Source organism: Maylandia zebra, linkage group LG19 (assembly GCF_041146795.1).
Source record: "Maylandia zebra isolate NMK-2024a linkage group LG19, Mzebra_GT3a, whole genome shotgun sequence".
Lineage (NCBI taxonomy): Eukaryota > Metazoa > Chordata > Actinopteri > Cichliformes > Cichlidae > Maylandia > Maylandia zebra.
Window position 1 is genome coordinate 5,844,760 of NC_135185.1, and position 5,405 is coordinate 5,850,164.

The 5,405-nt window shown below is 41.0% G+C and overlaps 1 long non-coding RNA gene across 1 annotated transcript; it reads left to right on the plus strand.

Moving 5' to 3' along the window:
- Positions 1-551: 551 nt before the first annotated feature.
- LOC143414093 (uncharacterized) lies at positions 552-5,096 on the plus strand. The gene is made up of 3 exons (XR_013094649.1): positions 552-831; positions 3,857-3,973; positions 4,075-5,096. It is a non-coding gene; the product is annotated as an uncharacterized LOC143414093 (long non-coding RNA).
- Positions 5,097-5,405: the final 309 nt, after the last annotated feature.

Here is a 5,405-nt window from a genome sequence, read left to right on the forward strand (position 1 = left end):
ATAAGGAACACAGTGCAGGTGGCGCAAAGACTTTGCCTCAGTAGTGCCACTTTAAAGCCCCAGTTCAGGCCTCATGTGCATGCTACAATTACTTTCTACATGCTTCTTCTCAAACCCAAAAGCAGGGTTTAAAATTGACGTCTTCCAGCTGTGACCAACCTTAGAACAGGCAGCAGCGCATTAAGGTTACATTAGCAATTTTCTTTTCTGGCCTCAGACAGAACAAGACACTGAGAAAAACTGGAATTTGTTTGAAGTCACCAGTGTTGGGGAGTAACGGAATACATGTACCGCCGTTACGTATTTAAAATACAAAATATGAGTAACTGTATTCCGTTACAGTTACCGTTTAAACAGGTGGTATTCTGAATACAGTTACTTTGTTGAAATAAATGGATTACACTGCGGTACTTTCCTGTTTCATTTTGTCGCGGGTCAGGACTGTTTGGGTTTTGTTTGACAGCTACGTTCTGTTGTTCCAGGCGGCAGCGTTGCGGTTGCCATGGTTACAGGGCGACGCTCTCTCTCTCTCTGAGACTGTGTGTTTCCTGGGTGAGAGAGCGCCTTTTCGTTGTTGTTGTTGTTGTTGTTGTGCTAAGCTAACAGGCAGAATGCTACAAGCATAGCTCTAAAGAATGTAGCATCATGGGCAGTGTAGTCCGTATTGCAGGGAGAATGGACTGCCATACACGTTATGTGTCTGTGAGCGCGAGGAGGGAGAAAAAGGCGAGTGGAAAGGTACGAGTTGTCATCGAGCAAAAACGGGAGCTGGAAGCATGTAAATATAATAATAACCACTGCAGCCAAGAAGAGTGCCTGACGAGCCCAGCTGTAAGTAAGCTATTAAGACTCGACTGTACACCGTTGTGTTTTCCTCCGAAACAATAAGTTCCGTTGGAGCAGTCTTTCAACGCCTCTCTCTGTCTTTCGCAAGAAAAGTTGACCCACACAACAAAGTAAAGCTATTTTTCGGCTACGAGCCGACAGGGACCCCGCCGTATTAGTCAGAGGTCCCTTTACTACAGTTCGGAGTCGCGGACCTTCAGTAATAGTAATAAATCACAGAGCAATAGTACATTCACGTTGTTGTAAAAAGCATGATAATATATTAAGTAATCCAAAATATTCAGAATACGTTACTGTCATTGAGTAACGTAACGGAATACGTTACAGAATACATTTTGGGGCATGTATTCTGTAATGGAATACATTTTAAAAGTAACCTTCCCAACACTGGAAGTCACGCAGTAAAACTTTGCTTTCACACTCTTATTTAAACTCTCCCTCTTGACTAACTTTACTCCTTTCGGCTTCATGTTTCACCCTGCCCCCCTCTCATTCACCCACATGTACTCTGTCTTGAGTCTAATGACTTTTATACCCTACATGCCTTCTTGGCACCTCCACTTCAGCTGCTGGAAGACAATTTGAGACAATACTCTATTTTTATACACACATCACAAATTATAACCACTGTGACTTTCTGTTTCCTGCAAAAAACCTCAGTTTTGTGAAGACGTTGTGGCTTTGAGTAGTAAATTATGGTAGAAGGCTTCCAGAATTCAAGGATATGTAATAAAAACAGCAGAGAAATTGTTTGAAGGTCCAGCATATGAAAAATGACCATTTAAACCTTGGATAGGCTTCCAAGTCATGCCCACCTCCCCAAAAAATTGGCTCATATTGAAACGACATTGAATTATGACCAAGGAGATTAGAAAAAAACCAAGTTGAGAGAGTCACAGATATTTAGCACAAAGGTGCTCTGAACTTTTAATCATTACTAACTTGGTCACAAATCCCGACAAAAGTTTTGAGTGAATGGGTGATTTTGGTGGGGTTGAGTACTGCTCACCCAGTCGAAAGATACAAATGTTTTTAAATTTTATTTATTCAGAAATTTTTTATTTTGCTTAATTTTTGACAGCGTAAGGAGACTTTAAATGTCTAGCTAGCATAGGTCCATCCAGGAAACCTGATCAAATTTGGAGATCTTTGGAAAACAATATTAGGGGGGGAGGATCCAATTCACTGTCCATGCTAATGTCTTCTCCTGTTTCCGATTGCTTGTTTGTTGTGCTGTGCTTACAGTCCTGGACAAAAGCTCTGTCCCATGAGTACATCAGATCTACTGTATAAGCACTTTTGCCTCACAACAAAAAGGTCCTGAGTTCAATCCCACCACCAGGCCGGGGCCTATCTGCATCAACCATGCATGCTTTCTCTGTGTTTGTGTGGGTCCTCTTCTAGTAACTGGGGATTTTAAATTGCCTTGCATCAGATTGGTGACCTTTCCTATAATAGCAGGGATAGGCCCCAGCCCTTCTGTGACCCTGATAAGGATAAGCTGAAGTGAATAGATGGATTTCCAATTATAGTCAGCAGTATCTCATTTTAATCCTAAGGCCTGTTATCATGATAAGATGAAATGATTTATTTAAATTACATTTTAAAACTAAGTCCGTTTCTAGCAGTCCAAATGTTCTGCCAGATTATAATCAAACTGTAATCAAGACTTTTAAATCAAGTAAATACAATATACAAATTTTACCATGGTCTAAAAGGGAAAACTTAGCAAAATGAAATCTGGCAGACTTTGATCTTCACCTTGAGAAACCTTGGATAGAATAGTAACCTTTTATTGTCACTATGCACAAGTACAGTGAGATACAGAGCATCTCTTACTCTGTGCAGACATGTGGGAAAAGAAAGGGAGGTGAGGTGCACAGTTCTGCAGCACAATATACATATGAACAGTATTCAAATGTATCAAATGTATAAAAATTTAAAAAAAAGTGTTATAAAAAGAGAGAGTCAGTTATTGCATGTAAATTAAATATTGCACAGTGCTGATGGTAGTTGTGTAGTCTGTGTCTAGAGGGAAGTCCTTGGTTTGGGGGGTGGAGCTGTGTTGTTAGTGCATGTGTGAGTTCAGGGTGGTCATGGCTTTTGGGAAGAAACTATTTTGGAGTCTGTCTGTCTTTGTGCTGATGCACCTGTAGCATTTCCCTGAGGGAAGCAGGTTAAATATGTTAAAGCCAGGGTGGGAGCTGTCTTTGATAATGTTTGTTGCCCTGTTGAGGCAGTGGGAGGAATAAATGTCCATCAGGGAGGGGAGAGGGCAGCCGATGATCCTCTGTGCTACCTTGCAGCTGCTGTACCTTACTGTGATGCAGTATGTCAGCAGGCTCTCAACAGAGGAGCGGTTGAAGGTCTGCAGCAGGTCGGAGTCCAGTTTGTACTTCCTGGAGACCCTCAGAAAGTGCAGCAGCTGCTGGGCCTTCTTGACGACCGCTGTGATGTTGTTTGTCCGGGTAATTTCAGTGGAGATGAGGACGCCGAGAAACTGGAAAGTGTGGACTCCCTCCACACACTCACCATTGATGTATAGGGAGGCTAAGTCATTGCTGTGCCTCCTGAAGTTGACAGTGATCTCTTTGATTTTCTTGGTGTTCAGTGCCAGGTTGCTCTCTGAACACCATGCTGCCAACTTCAGAACTGCCGAAGAAACAGAATCAATGAAGCAATTGATCTCCTCTGCCAGCGGCACACTCGGGTTTTCTGTTTTCACAGCACAGTGTCTGTGGTTTATGATGTCTTGTATGCCCTACCTGTGTTGTTGCTGGACAAATGGAACTGCTTCTTTTATGGTATGTCTTTGGCTTTTTTAATTCTCCTTTCAGATCAGCTCGAGCAGCCCTGTACAGAGCTCTGTCGCCTGACCTGAAGGCAGCATCGTGGGCTTTGAGAAGGGGCTTTTGGATTTGGATGACCAAATGTTTTTATCCACAGTCACATTTCTAGTCGCATACTAGAACTTGATATAGTCCAGAACTGATCCTGTGAATGTTCCTAGGTCCTGGTGTTCAAATATATCTCGGTCTGTCCGTGTGAAGCAGTCCTGTAGTTTGGAAAGTGCGTTTTCAGGCCAGGTTGTGCCACCTGGCACTGCGTTTGTAGAACTTGATGTAAGGTAAGAAGCTCCATCTTTGTGAAAACCATATTTGTTTTAGACAATGCACCACAGGGTCACTTGATAGTAAGCTCTGTCAATGTTTTTCATCTACTTTGCAGGTCCACTGGCCCCACCTGAACCTATCGAACCAACAGTTTCAAGCAGTTGTCTAACCTGGCCTCCCAAAGGTGGTTCTGTCATTATGAAGCTCTCCATTCTCTTTGTACTGTTGAGGTTTAAATTTATAATCTTAAATGCCTATATGCTGATTATTATTGGTTTATATAAGAAAGGCCCAGACTTCAGTGTAAAACTAGGTTGCAGGCTGACAGGAAATTACATGCTTTTGCAGTGCGTGCTTTTGCAGTGCATGCTTTTGCAGGCAGAGAGTGAAACTAAGCAGAGTGTTTGATCGAGACTTAGTGTATGTGACGTCAAGAGGTACATAAATAACCTGGCTTCCTGTTTTCTGCTTGAGACTGGCTGATGTGAGCAGGCGTTTCTGTGTGTGCTCAGTCTCCATATCCAGATCATTTTAAAGTAAAAAGACCACTTTTGAGACGTGTTTTCTTGGCCCTAAGAATCAAAAGAACCGAAATTAACAGTACCACATTTGAATTCTCACCACTTGACATTAAAATGAAAATGTCTGCAGCTTCAGCAGAAGACTTGTACTTGAGCTTTTTCGTGGTTAGAACTCTGGACTTATCTTATGATATCATCATATATTTGAGGTCTAGAAATGACAACTTTAACTTTCATCTAGCTAAAAACTTCTATTTTTCTGAGCTGTACAAATTTTCTTTTTTTTCTATTTTTTTTTTTTTGAAATTCCATTTTGTTACCATCTTCAGTTCCAAAAATTTTGAAATATTGTATTGAACCAGATGCATCACCCTGGCCTCCAGCTAACACTGTGAAGAGTCATGGAGCCATTTTTGACCAGGGTATGTTCTTCAATGTGCATATTAAATAAATATGTAGGGCTGCTTTTTTGCATTTATCCAATATCTCTCAAATTACATTCTGTCTCACAATGATGCTTAAAATCTAGTTCAAACTTCTTTTTTTTTTTTTTACTTCGAGGCTGGAGTATTGTAATTCATATATAATATATGGTTCTTCAAAAGAAAAAAATAAACACGAGAATCCATATTATGGAGTTGACACGGTGTTGTCAGTGGTGACACAAATCCAACGGTGGTGACACACTAGTAGAAAACAAGATATTTCTTTCAAAATGACCATTAAAGTTTAACAACCTTTGTAATATCACAAGACACATCATAACAATTCTGTTTTTGCACATGTCAAGTTCTACATCTTAATAGTTCACCAGCAAGTAGCTGCCTACTACTCCTTGATTACTCAGAATTAATGTCTAAATTACTCTGTGGTTGTGTGTTTAGACCCCGCTGTACTTTCTCTCCTTTTTTCCTTCGTTCTCTCG